Source organism: Papio anubis, chromosome 3 (assembly GCF_008728515.1).
Source record: "Papio anubis isolate 15944 chromosome 3, Panubis1.0, whole genome shotgun sequence".
Classification (NCBI taxonomy): domain Eukaryota; kingdom Metazoa; phylum Chordata; class Mammalia; order Primates; family Cercopithecidae; genus Papio; species Papio anubis.
In genome coordinates, this window is record NC_044978.1 from 38,326,007 (window position 1) to 38,349,568 (window position 23,562).

The following is a 23,562-nucleotide window of genomic DNA, read 5'->3' on the forward strand; positions in this document are numbered from 1 at the left end:
TGTAATCCCAGCACTTTGGGACGCCAAGGCAGGAGGATCGCCTGAAGTCAGGATTTGGAGACCAGCCTGGCCAACATGGTGAAACCCCTTCTCTATTAAGAATACAAAAAGTTAGCAGGGCGTGGTGGTGCACGCCCGTAATCCCAGCTACTCAGAAGGCTGAAGCAGGAGAGTCGCTTGAATCTGGAGGCGAAGGTTACAGTGAGGCGAGATCATGCCATTGCACTCTAGCCTGGGCAACAAGAGTATAACTGAGTCTCAAAAAAAAAAAAAAAAAAAAAAGAAACATATTCAAAGATATTTATAGAATGAAATGAATGAAAGAAAATGTGTATCAGATAAACACAAATTAGACTTACGCAAGCAATCAGTGAATAAACTGAGAGTGCTTTTTATGAGCCAGGCACTGTTCTAGGAGCTAGAAATTCAGTAAGATCAAGATGGAGGCCATGACCTCCAGGAGATTCCCTGTGGGTAAGAAAAGGCAAGATTCTTGGGATTCTTCCTCTCCTTAACCAGGAAACCATTTATTGAGCACCTATCGTCAGGCCCCATAAGGCCCCTGGGGCTAGCACTGACATGAAAGCGGGGCAGGGAAGTGCTAGGTAGAGAAGAGAGGGGTCCCTGGCTAGGGCTCCACCCCCAGGCCTGTGCCCACGAACCTAGGTGAGGACGGGCATTTTTGTTTTCCTGTCTAAACGTTGCATTTCTCAAGACCATTCTGGTCCGCCATGCCCCCATCCTGTGCCTGTAAAAGCACCCGAGACCCTGGCAAGCCAGCAGGAGCGGCTCCACTTGGAGAGGAACACACAGGCGGGAAAACACACAAGCGGCTGGGCCCTGGCGGAAGAGCACACCTACTTCCGCCATTCCGAAAAGCCTGCGGCAGGCCGTCCTCCAGCAGGCAGTCTTCCAGCAGGCAGTCCTCCAGTGGGACCACGGAGAGTTTGGCCAAGACGGTTGGAGGAGAGGCCCGACTCCAGGAGAAAACCACTTCCCACTCCACCTCCCTTCTGGCTCTCCTCTCTGCTGAAAGCTACTTCCGCTAAGTAAAACCTTACACTCATTCCCCAATCTAACGTGTCCTCTGATTCTTCCGCTACACCATGGCGAGAAACTCCGCGACACAGAAAGCTCTCTGTCCTCGCAATAAGGCAGGGGTCTAAGTGAGCTAACACAAGCCGCCCGCGGATAGCTAAAGTGAAACAGCACACGGTAACACCGCCCCCTGGGGCCTCGGGAGCTGTAACTCCATCCCAGCGGTAGCAATCCGACATCATGCCTTAGTGGACTGGCAAATTACTGCATTTCCTGGAGTTTCAGGGCGACTTGTGATATTTAAAAGCTCAAATGTTAAATTACGGGATGCTGGATCTCTCTGGTAAGCACTATGTTTGGGGTAAAAACAGGCTGTCATGAGAGCACATTGGAAGGACACCCTCCTGGGGGAGGTCTCAAAATAGACAAACAAACAAACAAAAACAAAGCAGAAGAGATTGGGCAAGTAGGAGAAGGTTAGAGAGGGAAGCTTGCTTCTTTTGTTTTTTGTTTTTTGTTTTTTTTTTTTTTTTTTGAGACGGAGTCTTGCTCTGCCCCAGGCTGGAGTGCAGTGGCGCAATCTCGGCTCACCGCAACCTCCACCTCCTGGGTTCACGCCATTCTCCTGTCTCAGCCTCCCGAGTAGCTGGCACTATAGGCGCTCGGCACTACGCCTGGCTAATTTTTGGTATTCTTTAGTAGAGACGGGGTTTCACTGTGTTAGCCAGGATGGTCTCGATCTCCTGACCTCGTAATCCACCCGCCTCGGCCTCCTAAAGTGCTGGGATTACAGGCGTGAGCCACCGTGCCCGGCCGGGAAACTTGCTGCTTTAGAGGAGCCACAGGTATTTCAGTAGAACTAGCGCCTGAGAAGGGACTTTGAGCCTTTTTGGTGTCACAGTCTACTTTGTCCATCTGGTAAAACCTACGCACTTGTCTCAGAGTAATGGCTTTAAATGTATAAAGTAGGAAGCTATTATATTGCAGTGCAGTTACCAGAATATTTAAAACACAAGTGCAATATATCTATGTATTTGTCAACCCATTAATAAGAAGGTCTAGCAGTGGGTATAACTACTATAATTTCACAGTAACGATTAAGATAAATAATGTTTTAAGATATTTGTAGTAACCAGGTGTGGTGGAGTGCACATGTATTCCCAGCTACTCAGGAGGATCATTTGCATCCAAGAGCTTGTGGCTGTAGTGTGCTATGATCATGCCTGTGAAAAGCCACTGCACTCCAGCCTGGGCAACCTTGTGAGACCCTGTCTGTAAAAGTTAAAAAAAAAAATTTTTTTTTTTAAAGATGTCTTTGGCCGGGCGCAGTGGCTCACACCTGTAATCTCAGCACTTTGGGAGGCTGAGGCGGGTGAATCACCTGAGGTCGGAAGGTCGAGACCAGCTTGACCAACATGGCGAAACACCATCTCTACTAAAAATACAAAATTAGCCGGGCGTGATGGCACGTGCCTGTAATCCCAGCTACTTGGGAGGCTGAGGCAGGAGAATCGCTTGAACCTGGGAGGTGGAGGTTGCGGTGAGCCGAGATTGTGCCATTGCACTCCAGCCTGGGCAACAAAAGCAAAACTCCATCTCAAAAAAAAAAAAAAAAAAGTTTCAAGAACTGGGATTTCTTGCGAAAATGACTTCTGTTGGTTGTAGAGTCACAGCTGTTGTTAATAATACTAGAGTTTATTGCCTATATTCATAATAGGAGGAAATCTTAAATTTCAATTAGAGATTAGTAAACTGAGTTTTTTTTTTTTTTTTTTTTTTTTTGCATCCAAGTTCAATCTACCATAGATCCCAGGTTATGACCCCCTGGTTTTAGGTTATAGTTTCTAAACAGGGCTTCCTGCCTTCAGTCAGATGTACCTCTATTCCAGTTGTCCAGTTGTCTAGTTTGGGAATGTAAGAGACTTCAGTGTAAGTCTCTTTCCACTCCCTTACTCCTCCTCTTTTTCCCAAACAGAACTTGTCAAACACAATCCTGTTTTGGCTTCCCACTTGCTGCTTTTTTCTGATTGGAAACCTCTTTGACTCTATCCCTTCTCTGCCTCAGTCATCACCTCCTTCAGAAATCTGTTCATGGCTGGGTGCAGTGGTCTGTACACCTGTACACACATGTTACATGTGGCCTCACGTCTGTAATCCCAGCACTTTGGGAGGCCAGGGTGGGCGGATCACTTGAGGTCAGGAGTTTGAGACCAGCCTGGCCAACATGGTGAAACCCCATCTCTACTAAAAATAAAAAAATTAGCCTGGTGTGGTGGTGGGCTACTCGGGAGACTGAGGCACAAGAATTGCTTGAACCTGGGAGGTGGAGGTTGCAGTGAGCCAAGATTGTGCCACTACACTCCAGCCTGGGTGACAGAGCGAGACTCTGTCTCAAAAGAAAAGAAAAGAAATCTGACTTAACATCTACCTGGTTCCTGGCCTCACACTGGGAGAGACAGATAATTAAACATGTCTTTGTAACACAATGTGAGAACTGCTTTATCCATTGTTTTATTTCCAGAGTTTGCACCGTGCCTGAACAGTACCTGCTTAGTGCTTAAGTGTTACACAGCTCCAGAGGGTGCATTCACACTGTATTCTTTGTGAATGGGCCCTACACCCCGACCCTCCCCCAGAGTTCTGTAACTATTAACCCTCGCCTGACAGTATTTTATTGATGAATAAACAAGTGAATAAGTGGCCTCAACTGGGTGTGGAAAAATCCTGCAGGTACTGAATTTGGGCAGGAAGCATTCTTGGATTATGTGTACAGTCCTGTGTTCTTAATGACCAGGATATGTTCTGAGAAAGGCGTCAGTAGGTGATTTTCTTGTTGTGGGAACATCACAGAGTGCACTCAAATGAACCTAGATGGTAGAGCCTACTGCACACCTAGGCTACATGGTATATAGCCTATTGCACCTGGGCTATACACCTAAGCAGCATGTTACTGTACTGAATACTGTCGACAACTGTACCACATAAAAATATGATATAATCTTTAAAATTTTTAATTTAAATTTTTTAAATAAATAAAGATGAGGTCTCACTATGCCACCCAGGCTCGTCTAGAACTCCTTGGTTCAGGCGATCCTCCTGCCTCTGCCTCCCTAAGTGCTGAGATTACAGATTTGAGCCACCTCACCTGGCCTGGTATTATAATCTTATAGGACCACCACAGTATATGTGGTCCATCGTTGAACAATTATTATGCAGCACATGACTGTACTCAGTTTTTTAAGTTAATCATCATAATTTTTTTTTTGTGTCTACATATTATAATTTAGAAGAGTTGAGTATTTCAAGGGCTTAAAAAAAGCCACTTATTTTTCTGAATATAGAAGTATTACAGGCTGGGCACAGTGGCTCATGCCTGTAATCCCAGAACTTTGGGAGGCCAAGACAGGCAGATTGCTTGAGACCAGGAGTTCAAGACCAGCCTGGGCAACATAGCAAGACCCCATCTCTACTAAAAATAAAAAAATAACCCAGCATGGTACATACCTTTTGTCCCAGCTACTCAGGAGGCTGAGGCTGCAGTGAGCCATGATTTTGTGATTATGACACTATACTCCAGCTTGGGTGACAGATTAAGACCCTGTCTGGAAAAAAAAAAAGCATTACAAATGCATTTGTAGGAAACTTGAAAAATATGGTAAAATATACAAAACTAAAATCAGGCCGGGCGCGGTGGCTCAAGCCTGTAATCCCAGCACTTTGGGAGGCCGAGACGGGCGGATCACGAGGTCAGGAGATCAAGACCATCCTGGCTAACACGGTGAAACCCCGTCTCTATTAAGAAATACAAAAAACTAGCCGGGCGAGGTGGCGGGCGCCTGTGGTCCCGGCTACTCGGGAGGCTGAGGCAGGAGAATGGCGTGGACCCGGGAGGCGGAGCTTGCAGTGAGCTGAGATCCGGCCACTGCACTCCAGCCTGGGTGACAGAGCGAGACTCCGTCTCAAAAAAGGTAAAATATACAAAAAAAAAAAAACTAAAATCAAAAGTCACCCCAAAACAATCTTACGACTGAACAGAACTGTCTTGGGGTATTTTATACCAATGGCATTTAATTACAATTATAAACCAGATTGAATAGATATTTGCACAGTTTTCTTTCTGTGGTTTTTGATTTTTTTTTTTTTTTTTTTAAGACAGACTCTTGCTCTGTTGCCCAGGCTGGAGTGCAGTGGCATAAAAATGGCTCACTGCAGCCTTGGCCTCCTGGGCTCAAGTGATTCTCCCGCCTCAGCCTTCCAAGTAGCTGGGACTACAGGCACACGCCACAACACCCAGCCAATTTTTGTATTTTTTTTGTAGATATGGAGTCCCACTATGTCACCCAGGTTGGTCTTGAACTATCGGCCTTAAACGTTCCTCCCATCTTGGCCTCTGCAAGTGCTGGGATTACAGGCATGAGCCACCATGACTGGCCTGCACACTGATTTTTGATTCCAAAAGTGTTAATTGTGTAAGACATACAGAATATATAGTTACCATGGAGATGTGGTTTTTCTTTTGTTAATTCTTTAACTTTGCAAATATTCTCTGAATGTAAAACATAAGTAAGACACTGGAGTGGACATTCTGGGTAATGTAAAGATAAATTGGACATTGATCCCATTACCCAGGCACTTACAGGCTGTTGGAGAGATCAGACATATTTGGAACCTTAATACAGTCATGCACTGCAGAGCAACCTTTCTGTCAACAACTGACTGCATGGTGGTTCCGTCAGATTATAATGGAGCTGAAAAATTCCTATTGCCTAGTGATATTGTAGCTGTTGTAATGTCGTACTGCAATTATTTAATTTTAAAATATATTGTAGCCTAAGTGTTCAGTGTTTATAAAGTCTACAGTAGTATGCTGTAATGTCCTAGGCCTTCACATTCACTCACTACTTACTCATTGACTCACCTAGAGCAACTTCCAGTCCTGCAAGCTATATTCATGGTGAGTCTATTTTTTCCTTGGAGATGGTTTTTTTGCTAGATACATAGTCTCACTGTGTTGCTCAGTTTGGACTGAAATTCCTGGGCTCAAGTGCTCCTTTTGAGCCCTGAGTACCTGGTACTACAAGCATGTGCAACTATACCTGGCTCATCTTTAAATCTTTCATACCATATTTTTATTGTACTTTTTCTATGTATAGATACAGAAATACCATGGTGTTACAATTGCCTATAGTATTTACTACAATGACATACTGATGTACATCATACAGTACATCATACCGAAGAACATCATACAGTTCTTCGCCTAAGGATGCATTTCTCAGAAAGTATCCCTGTTCTTAAGTGACACATGATTGTACAAGGCAGTAAGGTCATATGATATAAGAAAGCCGCAGTAACCTAGAGTGAACTTTTTTGTTTTTTTGAGATGGAGTCTTGCTCTGTTGCCTAGCCTGGAGTGCAGTGGTGTGATCTCAGCTCACTGCAACCTCCGCCTCCTGGGTTCAAGCGATTCTCCTGCCTCAGCCTCCCAAATAGCTGGGATGACAGGTGTGTGCCATCACATCTGGCTAATTTTTGTATTTTTAGTAGAGACGGGGTTTCACCATGTTGGCCATGCTGATCTTGAACTCCTGACCTCAAGTGATCCACCCAACTTGGCCTCCCAAAGTGCTGGGATTACAGGCGTGAGCCACCATGCCCAGCCAAAATTCACTTTTTAAAGTACATAATTCACAAAGTTGTACAACCATCTCATTTTTTGTTTGTTTGTTTGTTTGTTTTGTTTTTGGCTCAGGCTGGAGTACAGTGGTGTGATCACGGCTCACTGGAGCCTCAACCTCCTAGGCTCAAGTGATCCTCCCACTTCAGCCTCCCGAGTAGCTGGACTATAGGCATATGCCATTATGCCAGGCTAAATTTTTTCACTTTTTGTAGAGACAGCGGTCTACCTATGTTGCCCAGGCTGGTCTTTAACTCCTGGCCTTGAGCAATCCTCCCACCCCAGCCTCCCATAGTGCTGGGATTACAGGTGTAAACCACCATGTCTGGCCCTATCTCATTGTATTTTAAAATCCAAAGCATAACCATGGCCCATTTTTTCATGTAATATGGTTCCTGCCTACCTCTCCAACTTAATTTCATGATATGTTTGCCTTTCTAATTGCTGTTTCCTTAACCTGGAATCCTGGAATACTTTTTCTATTTTTTTTTCATATGGCTGGCTCATCCTGATGCCTTCAGTTGAATACCTCTACAGAGAAAATTTTTCAAACACATTATCCAAAATACCCTCTCATCCACACAACTACCCTCTATCAAATCATCCTATTTATTTTTTTATTTACATTTACAATCTGTAAATGCATTATATTACCTATTTGTTATTGGTATATTCTATGGCTTTCCCACTAGAATATACTCCCAGGCTGGAGTGCAGTGGCACAATCTCAGCTCACTGCAAGCTCTGCCTCTCGGGTTCACGCCATTCTCCTGCCTCAGCCTCCCGAGTAGCTAGGACTACAGGCGCCCGCCACCACACCCAGCTAATTTTTTGTATTTTTAGTGGAGACAGGGTTTCACCATGTTAGCCAGGATGGTCTCGATCTCCTGACCTCGTGATCTGCCCGCCTCAGCCTCTTAAAGTGCTGGGATTACAGGCGTGAGCCACTGCGCCCGGCCCTTTTGATGATTCTTGAATCAATTTACAGTGGTAGTTGCAAAATGATAATTTTTCTTTTCTGGCTTTATTTTTAGTTTTTATTTTTTTGAGACAGGGTGTCGCTCTGTCGCCCAGGCTGGAGTGCAGTGGTGTGATTATGGCTCATTGCAGCCTCAACTTCCTGGGCTCAGCCTCCCAGTAGCTGGGACTACAGGAGCACACCACCACACTTGGCTAATTTTGGTTTTTGATTTTTGTTTTGTTTTGTTTTTTGTAGAGATGGAGCTTCACAGGGTTGCCCAGGCTGATTTCAAACTCTTGGGGTCAAGCCATCCACCTGCCTTAGCCTCCCAAAGTGCTGGCATTATAGGCGTGAGCCATGGTGCCCAGACTTCTGACTTCTTCACAGCTCTATCATCAGTGCCTGGCACAGTACTTGCAATAAAGTTGACACTGAGTGAATATTTGTTGAATAAATTAATGAAAATCCACCTTATATCAGATATGTTGATCACAAATTCTGTCAAAATGGCAGTAATGTGGTAGGTTATTTTGGTGTTAAGGATAGAACTTTGGCATACATCTAAGTGAACTCTCTATTTTTTGGATTGGGGTCAGCAAACTATGGCCCGTGGAACAAACCTGGTCTGCCACCTGTTTTTGTATGGCCCACAAGCTAAAAATGTTTTTTCACACTTTTAGATCATTGGAGACAAAAATTCAAAAGTATAAGTGTATCGTGATATGTGAAAATTATATGAAATCAAGCTTCAGTGTTCATAAATTAAGTATTATTGGAACACAGGTACCCACATTTGTTTAGATAATGTTATGGATACCTTCTCACTACAAATGGTAGAGTTGAGTTGCTGCAACAGAGATCATATGGTCTGCTAAGTCTAAAATTTAGTAGTTTTACTATCTTTTATCAAAAATGTTTGCTCCACTAGGTGTGGTGGTTCATGCCTGTTACCTCAGCAGTTTGGAAGGCTGAGGTGAGAGGATCACTTGAGCCCAGGAGTTTGAGGTTACAATGAGCTATGATTGCGCCACTGCATTCCAGCCTGGGCAACAGAGTGAAACTCCATCTTGGAAAAAAAAAAAAAAAAAGAAAAGAAAAGAAAAGAAAAAAAGTCTGCATTAGATCTTAAACCCCTTGATGGCACAATGTTTTGCACATAAAAAGCATTCAATACATGTTTTTTGGATTAAATTGAAACTCTAAAGTCTGCTGATTTAATTTTTCTGATCTGAATTCCTTGCCTGGATCTACACAACTACTACCTGTTTGAATGGGTAGTGTCTTATCTTGAAAAGTAGTTTTAGTATTTGTCAAAGTTTATTTATCCCTTATAGATTTGAAAGGGAAGTCATACATTTACCTATTTCTAATACCAGGCTGAATGTATTAAGAGCCACAAGAAAGTTATAGTTTATATGTTCCTGGCTTCAGGATGAAACAATTCGTCAAACTGGAGCAATTTGGAAAAGACTTCAGTTTCGGAGTAGTTGACATTGGGTTATCAGATCGTGTGGGAAAACCAAGAACAAAACTGGAGATGGGCTATCATAAGAAAGAAGCTGTGATACTGTTACCAGAAAGGGGTCCCCATCCAGACCCCAAGACAGCACTCTTGGATCTCGTGCAAGAAAGAATTCAGGGCAAGTCTATAAAGTGAAAGCAAGTTTGAGAAAGTGAAGAAAGAAAAGAATGGCTACTCTCTAAGGCAGAGCAGCAGTTTGGGCTGCTCAACTGATAATACTTACAGTTATTTCTTGATTATATGCGACACAAGGGGTGAGTTATTCATGAGTTTTCCAGAAAGAGACAGGCAATTCCTGGAACGGAGGGTTCTTCCCCTTTTTAGACCATATAGGGTAACTTTCTGACAATGCCATGGAATTTTAAAACTGTTGTGGTACTGGTGGGAGTATCTTTTAGCATGCTGATGCATTATAATTAGCATGTAATGAGCAGCGAGAATAACCAAAGGTCACTTTCCTCGCCATCTTGATTTTGGTGGATTTTGGCCAGCTTCCTGTTTTATCAACAAGGTCTGTGTGACATGTATCTTGTACCAACCTCCTATCGCCTGTGACTTAGAATGCCTTAACCTCCTGGGAATGTGGCCCAGTAGGTCTCAGCCTCGTTTACCCAGCCCCTATTCAAGATGGAGTCGCTCTGGTTCAAATGCCTCTGACAATATGCCTGGCTTGGCTAGGGCATAGAACTCTATGAAGGGCGCTGATGTGTCATGCTTAACCCTGAAGGAACTGCATGGCTATCCCAGAATTAAGATCTACATTCTGTTTCAAGGCATTTGTAAACACGTTCTCTTGTCTTTCTTTCTTTCTTTCTTTCTTTGTTTGTTTCTTTCTTTCTTTCTTTCTTTCTTTCTTTCTTTCTTTCTTTCTTTTCTTTCTTTCTGTCTCTCTCTCTCTCTCTCTCTTTCTTTTTGCTTTCTTTAACAACTCTTTCTTTCTTTCTTTCTTTCTTTCTTTGCTGTCTCTCTCTCTCTCTTTCTTTCTTTCTTTCTTTCTTTCTTTTCCTTTGGCCTCTTGAACCTGGTAACACTACTCACTTTCAAGCTTTCGGTAATCTGGCTTTTCCTTTGTCACTTCACTGGGACAGTACTCTTGAAGGTTACTTGTAGTCACCAGAAAAACCAGGGGACTTTAATTAGACCTCATCCTTCCTTGTCTATCTGCAGCATTCAACACTTTAATTTTCCTTCTTTCTTAAAACACTTTCCAGGCTGGGCGTGGTGGCTTGCCTGTAATCTCAACACTTTGGGAAGCCAAGGTGGGTGGATTGCTTGAACTCAGGAGTTTGAGACCAGCCTGGGCAACATGGGAAAATCCCTATTTCTGCAAAAAAATGAAAAAATTGCCTGGACTTGGTGCATGCACCTGTAATCCCAGCTACTTGGGAGGCTGAGGTTGGAGAATTGCTTGAGCACAGGAGGCCAGGGTTTCAGTGAGCCAAGATGGTGCCACTGCACTCCAACCTGGTGACAGAGCAAGACCTTGTCTTTAAAAAAAAAAAAAATCGGTTGGGCGTGGTGGCTCACATCTGTAATCCCAGCACTTTGGGAGGCCAAGGCGAGCGGATCAGTTAAGGTCAGGAGTTCATGGCCAGCCTGGCCAACATGGTGAAACCCTGTCTCTACTAAAAATGCAAAAATTAGCCAGGTGTGGTGGTACGTGCCTGTAGTCCCAGCTACTTGGGAGACTGAAACAGGAGAATCATTTGAACCTGGGAGGTGGAGGTTGCAGTGAACCGAGATCACGCCACTGCACTCCAAAGTGAGACTCTGTTTCAAAAAAAACAAAAACAAAAAAACAACGCTTTCTGATGGCACCTATACTCCCTCCTCTGGTCCCTTTTCATTGATAAATAAAAAGGGGTTACAATCAAGATATGGCTGTCAATTGGAAATAGTGAGGTTCTAAAATAGGTCTTATATTTGGCTTTATCTTCTTTCATTTCAACACAGAGTTTTATGGAAACACTGGATGTTTCTGCAAAGTACACAATATCCAGATGTTGTAAAGGAAAAAAAGACTCCTGGAATGTTCAGTTTTGTGGAGGAAAGAGATTGGTAAATAAGTAGTTAAAACTCAAAGAAGAATAAAGTGAGGGTTGATAAGCATAAGTAGCATTCTGTGGATGTGAAGAGGAAGGAGCAATTAAAAGTGACTTGAAGATTAGAATTGTTCATGTCTTTCTGTTTTTTGTTTTTGTTTTTTGAGATGTTGTTTCACTCTTGTCGCCCAGGCTGGAGTGCAATGGCGCGATCTTGGCCCACTGCAACCTCCGCCTCCCTGGCCTCAAGTGATTCACCCGCCTTGGCCTCCCAAAGTGCTGGGATTACAGGCGTGAGCCACAGTGCCTGGCCGAATTGTTTATGTCTTTCTTAGTGTGAAGGATATATTGCCAATGCCCCATTGGTTAAGAAAAAACTAAGTAATAAAGTTTGTATGATTCTTAAAGAAAAATTTCCTGCATTATTTGTTCATTATATTATGAACATTAAAAGTGCCTTTTTAAAGGATTGCTAAATCTAGGCCGGGCGCAGTGGTTCACGCCTGTAATCCCTGCACTTTGGAAGGTCAAGGCGGGTGGGTCACCTGAGGTCAGGAGTTCTAGACCAGCCTGGCCAACATGGTGAAACCTCATCTCTATTAGAAATACAAAAATTTGCCAGGTGTAGTGGCAGGCTCCTGTAATACCAGCTACTTGGGAGGCTGAGGCAGGACTATTGCTTGAACCCGGGAGGTGGAGGTTGCACTGAGCTGAAATTGTGCCACTGCACTCCAGACTGGGAAACAAGAGGGAAACTCTGTCTTAAAATAAATAAAAATAAGGCCAGGCGAGGTGGCTCATGCCTGTAATCCCAGCACTTTGGGAGGCTGAGCCAGGTGGATCACGAGGTCAGGAGTTCAAGACCAGACTGGTCAAGATGGTGAAACCTCGTCTCTAGTAAAAATACAAAAATTAGCCGGACATGGTTGCAGGTGCCTGTAATCCCAGCTACTCAGGAGGCTGAGGCAGAGAATTGTTTGAACCCGGGAGGCAGAGGTTGCAGTAAGCCGAGATCGCGCCACTGCACTCCAGCCTATATGACAGAGCGAGACTGTCTCAAAAAAAAAAAAAACCAAAAAGGATTGCTAAATCTAATGATCATCGTTAATTGATCCTCAGAACAATCCTCTTCGGTAGGTATTATTAGCTGTGTTTCATGGGTGAAAAAAGTGAGATTCAGAGGAATTAAGTAAAGAATATAGGAAATGGCTGTAAATAGAATTTAACTTCCCTTTCTCTTATTATCTGAAATGAATTCTTTAGGAAACCACGGTAAAGGTTTAAGTATACTCCTTTTGGTTTCTACTACATAGGGAACCTAAATGATAGCACTTAAACTGAATGGACTCACAGGCCCCTGGATGCAGTCCTTTTTTTTTTTTTTTTTTTTTTTTGAGACAAAGTCTTGCTCTGTCACCAGGCTGGAGTTCAGTGGTGTGATCTCGGCTCACTGCAACCTCCACCTCCCGGGTTCAAGCAATTCTCCTGCCTCAGCCTCCTGAGTAGCTGGGATTACAGGCATGCGCCACCATGCCTGGCTAATTTTGTATTTTTAGTAGAGACGGTGTTTCTCCATGTTGGTAAGGCTGGTCTCGAACTCCCGACCTCAGGTGATCCACCTGCCTCGGCCTCCCAAAGTGCTGGGATTACAGGTGTGAGCCACTGCACCTGACCATCTTTCTCTTTTATTTCTTTTTCTTTCTCTCTTTCTTTTTTTAATTTAAACTGGGGTAATTAGTCATCTTCAGGCGGTTGAACCAGTCTGATGGGTACGCCTCCCACTTCTCCCATCAGAAACTGGCTTGAGATCTTACTGTTCATTGGCTGATGGTTAGAGTTGGATCGACAGGTGCAGCAGTGAAAAAAAAAAAAAAGCTTTGCAAACTCTACAAAGAGATTTTGTAAATAGAAATGAAGGCTGTGTAAACACAAAGTACCTGTACTGTCTCTAGTTTCCATGGCACACTGAACCAAGCACAAAGGGACCACAGTAGACAGCCTACAATCCACAAAACAGTCTTTTTGTGGGGTGGGAAAGATTTCTGGCTTCTCCTGTTTTTGTCTAAAAAATCTACTGACCAAAACTTTCTGATTCCAATAGCTCACATGTAGGAACCCTGAAGAATTTTCAGTGATTAATAAAAAGTGACCAAGACATAAGTGAGAACTCAGTTCTCTACAAAGGAGGTCAGAATAATTATTTGTTGGTACTAGAGCAAAAGGATTTTATAACACTGGAAATTGAGTGCAGTTTGTAGTCTATGAGCAGTTGTGGGAGTGCTAGAGGAGGGTCTAGGGTGTTGGGGTGGTGCATTCTGCAGAATGGAATTCGGTAACTTTATTCTTCTCACTAGATGTGGTATGAACTTTGCTTAGCCTTCTCTCCTTTCATTACCTACAAAAAAAAGTGACAGAGAGGAAGCAGGCAACAGTGGTAACTGAGCAGGCAGAGCTGAAGTTTGTACTAGTTTGTTATGTTTAGTTCTAGATTCTTTTTTGACATATTTTGAAAGATTAGTACTTATTATGTGTTTTGAAAGAGTTGCATTAGAGATCTGATTCTGAAAAAAACAAGTATTTTTGATTCATAGAAACTAACAGTCTGAGTGAGCAGACAAGAAATCATTGTCAAGAGTTCCCTCTTTTGATCCAAGAAATTAATGGAATTTGCGACTGAATCAAAGATTATATGGATGTTCCAAAGGCTAACCAGATTGGCTGGCAAATAGAACACTAAACAGATAAATTGATTGGAAATTTTTTTTTTTTTGAGACAGAGTCTCGCTCTGCCGCCCAGGCTGGAGTGCGGTGGCATGATTTCAGCTCACTGCAACCTCCGCCTCCTGGGTTCAAGCGATTCTCCGGCCTCAGCCTCTTGAGTAGCTGGGATCACAGGCATGCGCCACGACGCTGGCTAATTTTTGTATTTTTAGTAGAGACGGGGTTTCACCATGTTGGCCAGACTGGTCTCAAACTCCTGACCTCAAGTGATCCACCTGCCTCGGCCTCCCAAAGTGCTGGGATTATAGGTGTAAGCCACTGCGCCCAGTCTGGAAAAACTTATAATTTTTTCAAAAAATGTAAAATACAGCCAGGCGTGGTGGCTCATACCTGTAATCCCAGCACTTTGGGAGGTTGAGGCAGGCGGATCACCTGAGGTCAAAAGTTTGAGACCAGCCTGGCCAACATGGCAAAACCCCATCTCTCCTAAACATACAAAAAATTAGTTGGGCGTGGTGGCAGGCACCCGTAATCACAGCTACTTGGGAGGCTGAGGCAGGAGAATCGCTTGAACCCAAGAAGTGGAGGTTGCAGTGAGCAGAGATCGTGCCATTGCACTCCAGCCTGGGTGACAAGAGTGAAACTCCGTCTCAAAAAATAAAATAAAATAAAATAAAATAAAATAAAATAAAATAAAATAAAATAAAATGCAGTCATGCCTTAATTACTCTAATAATGGCTTACATTTATTAAGCAATAATTGCTTTTGGAGTATCATGGTGAGTGCTTTACCTGTAATCCTCACCATGGGTATTCTTTTTTGAGGCCAGTCTCCAAGCTCTGTCGCCGGGCTGGAGTGCAGTGGCGGATCTCAGCTCACTGCAAGCTCCATGCCTCCAGTTCACGCCGTTCTCCGGCCTCAGCCTCCCGAGTAGCTGGGACTACAGACGCCGCCACCTGCATGGCTAGTTTTGTATTTCTTAATAGGGGCAGGGGTTTTCACCATGTGTAGGATGGTCTCGATCTCCTGACCTCGTGATCCATGCGTCTCGGCCTCCCAAAGTGCTGGGATTACAGGCTTGAGCCACGGCCCGGCGGGTATTCTTAGTATAGACTTTTTTTCCCCTTTTTTGGGGAGGGGCGGGTGGGGACAGGGTCTTGCTCTGTCATCCAGGCTGGAGTGCAGTGGTGCCATCTCAACTCACTGCAGCGTCAACTTCCTGGGCTCAAGTGGCTTTCCCACCTCAGCCTCCCAAGCAGCTGGGACTACAGGCGTGCATCACCATGAGTGGCTAATTTTTGTATTTTTTTTAGAGACGGGGGTCTCCGTATGTTGCCCTAGCTGGTCTTGAACTCTTGAACTCAAGTGATCTGCCACCTCAGCCTCTCAAAGTGCTGGAATTATAAGCGTGAGCCACCATGCCTGGCCCTCTTAGTATAGTCGTTTTATAGGTGAGGAAACTGAAACTTCAATAATTTGTTCAATAATTTCTCATAAATACACAGCCAGTAAGTCATGGTAGTAGCACCAGATGTGCTGGTGCTAAAGCCTATGCTGGTAACTAGTACACAATTTCATGATGTTTATAATAGCAAACGTCAGGAAAAAACTTGAATTTAAATAATAGAAGATTGCTTAAATTGATTTATTATGGTTTAGTCATATATTAATATAGTTATTTACAGTTATATTATATACAATTAATATTTAAACACAAGTCGCTGGACGCAGTATCTCACGCCTATAATAATCTTAGCATTTTGAGAGTCCAAGGCAGGTGGATCACTTGAGGTCAAGAGTTCGAGACCAGCCTGGCCAATATGGCGAAACCCCGTCTCTACTAAAAATTCAAAAATTAGCTGGGCGTGGTGGTGGGTGCCTGTAGTCCCAGCTACTCAGGAGGCTGAGGCCGAAGAATCACTTGAACCTAGGAGGCGAAGGTTGCAGTGAGCCAAGACTGCACCACTGCACTTCAGCCTGAGTGACAGAGCAAGAGTCCATCTCAAAAAACAAAACAAAACAAAACAAAAACAAAAAAAACCCCAAATCCCACAAGTGACATGGAAAATGTTAATGATATATTTTTACATGAAAAAAAAGCAGGGTACAGTATGTTGTGCATAATCTCAACTCTGTTGCCCAGGCTGGAGTGCAGTGGTGCCGTCTCGGCTCACTGCAACCTCCACTTCCCAAGTTTAAGTGATCCTCCTGCCTCAGCCTCCTGAGTAGCAGGAATTACAGGTGCGCACCACTGCAACCAGCTAATATTTGTGTTTTTTTTTTTTTTTTAGAGATGGGGTTTTACCATGTTGGTCAGGCTGGTCTCAAACTCCTGACCTCATGATCTGCCTGTGTCTGCCTCCCAACGTGCTGGGATTACAGGCGTGAGCGAACGTGCCCGGCCCCTTGGGTGTGTTTTTTTCTTTCATTTTTGAGCTTTTCTACATTTCCCAAACTTCCTTCATTAACATGCATTGCTTTTGCAATTATGTAAGATCTCTCAATATTATTTAAAGCAGAGGTAAGAAATATAGTTAAGGGAAATAACAAATGTGCTGTCATCAGTTTCCTGACATATAACGAACATTTTGTGGGGAAAGGTGGAGGGGAAAACTGAGCATGTGAATGTCGCTGTAGCACAAATACATGCTCTTTCCCAGGTGCAGTCACCAGTACAGATATGTCTCATAACTTTCCATTAGCAATTATCATACTCACCAGGGACATGAGTAAGCACAATCACATCCTGATCATTTTCCTCCTGCTTGAGTCACTTTCCTCCTTGGCTTCCCTAACTTCACATTCCTATTTTCTGTCTATCACATTGGCCCCTCTTTTCTCAATCTCCTAGTTCCTTCTTCTCTGAGCACCCCTATTTACCTTTCAAAGAGCCCCAGGCTTGGTCTTGAGTCTCCTCTTTACCATCTAACACAGAGAAAAAGAAATTTAAAATGCCTTCCAGAGCCTGGTCAGTGGTAAGCAAGCGAAGCTGCTCCTTGATTTCACTGCTTGTCCTCTTCTAGCTCAACTCCCGTCAGGAACACCTCAGTCACTGGTGTATTCTCCCCACTTGCTCAAGTCAAAAACCTAGAAGCTATCTTTTGTTCCTCCCTTTTCAGTCTTCCTCACTCCCTCATGTCCAATACAGTAACAGATCCCATTGGTGCTCTTTTCTTTTCTTTCTTTTTTTTTTTTTTTTGAGACAGGTTTTCACTCTGTTGCCCAGCCTTGAGTGCAGTGTCACCATCTTGACTGACTGCAGCCTCGACCTCCTGGGTTCAGGTGATTCTCCCACCTTAGCCTCCTGAGTAGCTGGGACTACCGGCTAGCACCATCATGCCCGGCTAATTTTTGTATTTTTTTTTGTAGAGACGGGGGTTTCACCATGTTGCCCAGGCTGGTCTTGAACTTGTGAGTTCAAGCGATCCGCCCACCTCTGCCTCCCAAATTGCTGAGATTACAGGTGTGAGCCACAGCGCTCAACAAAATATATCTTGAATCCTTTTCTTTTTCTTTTCAGCCTCCACCTTGCTTAGACTATTTAAGTGTTGTCTTAAACGGTCTCTTTGCTTTTATTCTTGCCTGGTCACCATCTGTTCTTCACACCAGCCAGGCAGTTGCACTCATCTCTGCATTTGGAATTGAAACCTTAGGGGATATGGCTGTGGTCTTCTTTCATTCTTCCTATTGCAAGGGTAATATTTACCTAGCTTGCTGAATTATCACAATTCCAAATTAAATTAGCAGTACCAAAAAAAAGTGAATTCACTTTGGTTTCCAAATATTTAACAGTCAAATGTTTGGGAACTTAAAAAAAAAAAAAGGAAAAGAACAGTAATATGCTCAATTGTTCTGTTCACCTTGTATGCTACCACCTTGGTTATTGGTTAATAATGGCTGAGGGAGAATTAGAAAAAGAGGAAAATTACATTTTTTTTTTTTTGAGACAGAGTTTTGCTCTTGTTGCCCAGGCTGGAGTACAATGGCGCGATCTTGGTTCACTGCAACCTCTGCCTCCCAGGTTCAAGGGATTCTTCTGTCTCAGCCTCCCAAGTAGCTGGGATTACAGGCACATGCCACCACGCTTGGCTAATTTTTGTATTTTTAGTAGAGACGGGGTTTCATCATATTGGTCAGGCTGATCTCGAACTCCTGACCTCAGGTGATCTGCCTTCCTCGGCCTCCCAAAGTGCTGGGATTACAGGCGTGAGCCACCGCGCCCAGCCTATATTCTTTTCTTAATTCTCATCCATCTGTAAAGAACACAACACAAAGGCTGAATGTAATAAACGTGTACTATAGTCTGGAGGTGGCTTACCAAACTTGTTTCCATTTAAGTTAGTCTTACCTCATTTTTCCAGGGCCTCAATTCAATAGATTTTCTCTCTCTCTCTCTCTTTTTCGTCTTCCGAGCTTCTACGATTATGACTCATGGAACTAAAACTAGATCAGTACTGCTATGTGTTACTTTCTGCATCAGATTTTTCTCAACTAGTTAAAATGACATAAGTGAAATATATATTTTGTAAAGCTTAAACACTTAAGTAAAATGATCTAAGGTTTAATTTAGCAGAGGAATAAAGACCTTCTAATTTTACTGTACAACATAATATAATTTTTTCTGTAGTTGCTGATCATGGAACTTCCATTAATCTCATTAGATTCTGGAAATTAGAGTACATTTTCCTAAATGATAATTTCTTGTTTACTAACCACACCTTTTTTCTTTTCTTTTCTTTTTTTTTTTTGCAGAGTCTCGCTGTGTCACCCAGGCTGAGGTGCAGTGGCGAGATCTCAGCTCACTGCAGCCTCCGCCTCCTGGCTTCTAGTGATTCTTGTGTCTCAGCCTCATGAGTAGCTGGGATTACCAGGGTGCGCCACCATGCCTGGATAATTTTATTTTATTCTATTTTATTTTATTTATTTATTTTTTTGAGACAGAGTCTTACTCTGTTGCCCAGGCTGGAGTGCAGCAGCCTGATCTTGCCTCACTGCAACCTCCGCCTCCCCGGTTTGAGTGATTCTCCTGCCTCAGCCTGCCGAGTAGCTGGGATTTACAGGCATGTGTGGCCATACCTGGCTAATTTTTGCATTTTTAGTAGAGATGAGGTTTTACTGTGTTTGCCAGGCTGGTCTCAAATTCCTGACCTCAGGTGGATCCGTCCACCTCTGCCTGCCAAAGTGCTGGGATTACAGGCGTGAGCCACTGCCCCCAGCCCCAGCTATTTTTTGGATTTTTTGTAGCGACAGGGTTTCACCATGTTGGCCAGGCTGGTCTTGAACTCCTGGCCTCAAGGGATCCACCTATATTGGCCTCCCAAAATGCTGGGATTACAAATGTGAGCACTGTGCCCAGCCTACTAACCACATTTTGATTTAGAAATAAACTTTGGCTGGGTGCAGTGGCTCACATCTGTAATCTTAGCACTTTGGGTGGCTGAGGTGGGCGGATCACCTGAGGTCAGGAGTTCAAGACGAACCTGGCCAACATGGTGAAACCCTGTCTCTATTAAAATACAAGCATTAACTAGGCGTGATGGTGGGTTCCTGTAATCCCAGCTGCTCAGAGGCTGAGATGGGAGAATCACTTGAATCTGGGAGACGGTGGTTGCAGTGAGCCGAGATCATACTACTGCACTCTAGCTTGGGCGGCTGAGCAAGACTCCGTCTCAAAAAAAAAAAAAAAAAAAAAGAATTACCTAGAAAGCTATATTTAAAAAAAAAAAACAAAAAAACCACTGATATCTGATATCTGTCTGGGTCCCAGTTGAAATTCTGATGTGATCGACTTGGGTATTAGCATTTATTTATTTATTTTTTTATTTTAACAAATGGTTTATTGATATTATGTTATAATGAATGACAAAATATTAGTGTCTAATTCTATACTTTATGGCCACTCCATAGGATGAATCTTTGGAACAGAAAAAAAAATAAAGATTTTGTTTTCCCATAATCATAAAGCTGTTATACTCAGTCCAGGCACAGCTAGTATAACATTCTGCTCAACCCCACCGGCTGCATTCCCTTTACCACCTATTTATAATATGTTTGGGTCACTCATAGGAGTGAGACCCTGTCAGCATCAATAGTTAGCAACACTTTCAAAATACACTTTATTGTCCTGAATAGAAACCTTAACTATTCAATTTTTCCAGTAATTCCAATGATCTTATTACTTCTATACATAAGATATGATCTTACAACATTTATGTAGCTAAATACTTAGACTTCCCATGCTTTTTGAGGATTCCCACACTGTACTTGCTTTCTTGTGAAGGGCTTGAGACATGTGCAGAGACACCTTAAACGTGTAGGTGACCTTCCTTTTGAAAGGCAGAGGAGGGCCTCTTCGTGAACTCTTGCTACTCATTTGTTTTCCTATCAGTTTGCCATTTCAACTAGAAAAGATGCTGCAAGCTACCTCAGCTAGCTTCTAATTTGGACACAGCATCAATACTACACACTCAATTGAATGGACGACCACATCTTCCTGGTTCTTCCACTGGGCAGGGTCGATATGCGTCTTTGGACTGAATAGGTGTGATCTTGTTCGAGAAAAGTGCATAAACGTAGGGCCAGATCTTGTTCGTCTCCGTCCCAGAAGAATATTGGTGGAACACTCCTTGGCTTTTGTGTAATTCAATAACTGGCTTTGCCACGTCTTTGTACTGTCTTAGCCTGGCAGCAACTGCTTCAGGTTTATCATCCTCCTGCTGGACTGATGGTTCACCAGTGACATCATCAATACCATATACATGAGGTGGATTGAAGTCCAGGTTATATACCCTTCCGCTAGGAGGGTGAATCCAATGGCGGCTGAGATGATCTTTAAGTGTTTCAAATGAAATGTTCAAACTGATCACTAGATCCACTTCACAGATTTTGTCCAGGGCTTCGGCTTGTCCTAATGTCCTAGGAAAACCATCGAGGAGCCAGTGCTGGCCAGGCCTATTCTCCAGCTCGGACATCATTAGGCGTGTGATCACATGGTCTGGAACCAAAAGGCTTTTCTCCATATATTGCTTTGCCATCTCACCAACTTCTGTGCTCAGGACCTTCTTGGTAAATGATTCCAAGACCTCCATGCGTATTATGTTGGTGCTGCACCTATCAGGTATTAGCATTTATAAACTCTATCAGGTGATGCTTAAGGTTCCAGGTGAATCTAATGACTCAAGATTAAGACCCACAGAATTGGGGAATTACAGCTTCAAGATGTCATTTTCTATATTTGAGGCTGGCTGCATGTATGACAAAGGCAACCATATATTTTTCTAGGACTGTGTCACACCAGTTTCGTAGGATGATGTGCCACACACAGCAACATGAATCTTCCAAATATGTTTCAAGTATTTGCTTAACAGTTAAATAATACTTATACACAGCTCCTCACTAAAGATAGTGTATCTAAAAATATAAGTTTTGTATTTTTAGTAGAGCTGGGATTTCACCATGTTGGCCAGGCTGGTCTTGAACTCCTGACCTCAGGTGACCCACCCGCCTTGTCCTCCCAAAGTGTTGGGATTACAAGTGTGAGCCACCGCATCTGGCCCAAGATGACATTTTTCTTAATCTTTCAACATTCTGAGGAAAAAAGCCTAAAACTAAGCCTCCTTCTGCAATGAAAATATGTTAATCATCTCATCCCACACAATTTTTCATCTTTAAAATCCAAATTACAGAATCATGTAAACACTGCACTCCATCAGTTCTATATAATGGATGATTCTACCCAAATATATAGTGGGGCTTGGGTAGCTGCTAGTAATTTTCTTTTTTTGAGACAGAGTTTCGCCCTTGTTGCCCAGGCTGGAGTGCAATGGCGCGATCTCGGCTCACCACAACCTCCGCCTCCCAGGTTCAAGCGATTCTCCTGCCTCAGCCTCCTGAGTAGCTGGAATTAAAGGCATGCGCCATCACGCCCGGCTAATTTTTTGTATTTTTAATAGAGACAAGGTTTCTCCATGTTGGTCAGGCTGGTCTCGAACTCCCGACCTCAGGTGATCTGCCTGCCTTGGCCCCCCAAAGTGTTGGGATTACAGGCGTGAGCCACCCCGACCGGCCGGGATTTTCTTAAGGGGCCAGTGAAATCCTGTTATGTTATTGATTGAAATCCTTTAAAGGCAGCAGGTTGCCTTCAGGGTAGAGTCCAGTCTGGAAGTCCAAAGCCAGGTTTACAGTGGTCCCTCCCACCTCTCTAGCCTCATCTCTCTTTTTTTTGAGACAGGGTCTCGTGTCACCCAGGCTGGAGTGCAGTGGCGCCTTCATGGCTCACTGCAGCCTAGACTTCCCAGGCTTAAGCTGTCCTCCCACCTCAGCCTCTCGAGTACTCAGTAGCTGGGACTACAGACATGTGACCCTATGCTGGGCTTTTTTTTTTTTTTTTAGACAGGGTTTTGCCATGTTGCCCAGGCTGTCCTGGGTTCAAGCCATCTGCCCACCTCAGCCTCTCAAAGTGCTTAGATTACAGGCGTGAGCTGCCTCGTCTGGCCTCTAGCTTCATCTCTAGTCAAGTCCCATTAACAACCTGCTTGCCATTCCCAGACTCACCTTTTTTTTTTTTTTTCCCTTTTCTGTTTTTTGAAAACAAAATTATTATTATTATTTTTTTAAGCTGGAGTCTCACTCTGTCGCCCAGGCTGGAGTGCAGTGGTGAGATCTGGGCTCACTGCAACCTCTGCCTACTAGGTTCAAGCAATTCTCCTTCCTCAGACTCCCTAGTAGCTGGGATTACAGACATGTGCCACCACGCCCTGCTAATTTTTGTATTTTTGGTAGAGCTGGGGTTTCACCATGTTGGCCAGGCTGGTCTTGAACTCTTGACCTCAGGTGACCCACCCGCCTTGTCCTCCCAAAGTGCTGGGATTACAAGTGTGAGCCACTGTGTCCTGCCTATTTATTTATTTATTTATTTATTCTTGGACGGAGTTTCTCTCTTGTTGCCCAGGCTGGAGTGCAATGGTGCGATCTCGGCTCACTGTGACCTCTGCCTCCTGGGTTCAAGCGATTCTCCTGCCTCAGCCTCCGTCCTGGGATTACAGGCATGCGCCACCACACCTGGCTAATTTTGTATTTTTAGTAGAGGCAGGGCTTCTCCATGTTGGCCAGGCTGGTCTCAAACTCCTTACCTCAGGTGATTCGCCCGTCTCGGCCTCCCAAAGTGCTGGGATTACAGGGATGAGCCACCGCGCCTGGCCCCAACATTTTTAAAAATAAAAATAAATGAATAAACTGGATCAGAGGACTCCCCCCCACCCCACCGACGCCATGAGACAGAGGACGGGGGCAGAGATGTTGGACCAGATTCTGCACCCTTGCCTCCCATGTACCTCCCATGGGCGGGGAGGAGAGACTAGGGGGCCCGAAGGAAGGCAGAATGAGAAGAGCGGTCCCATTCGCCATGAGTGTCTGTCTCTCAGCTGTGGCGGCCTAGGCCCTGCTGGGGAGAGAGTGATCACTCACCATTTTCATGTAACAATTATAATTTTGGCATGGGGTCTTCATTACGCTAACATATTTTTTTGTTGTTGTTGTTGTTGTTTGTTTTTTTGAGACGCAGTCTCGCTCTGTCTCCTAGGCTGGAGTGCAGAGGCGCGA

At 43.8% G+C, this 23,562-nt stretch overlaps 1 pseudogene; it reads right to left on the reverse strand.

The window, feature by feature from the left end:
* Window positions 1-19,639: 19,639 nt before the first annotated feature.
* On the reverse strand, window positions 19,640-21,459 carry LOC101002807 (annotated as a pseudogene).
* Between the last annotated feature and the right edge of the window lie 2,103 nt (window positions 21,460-23,562).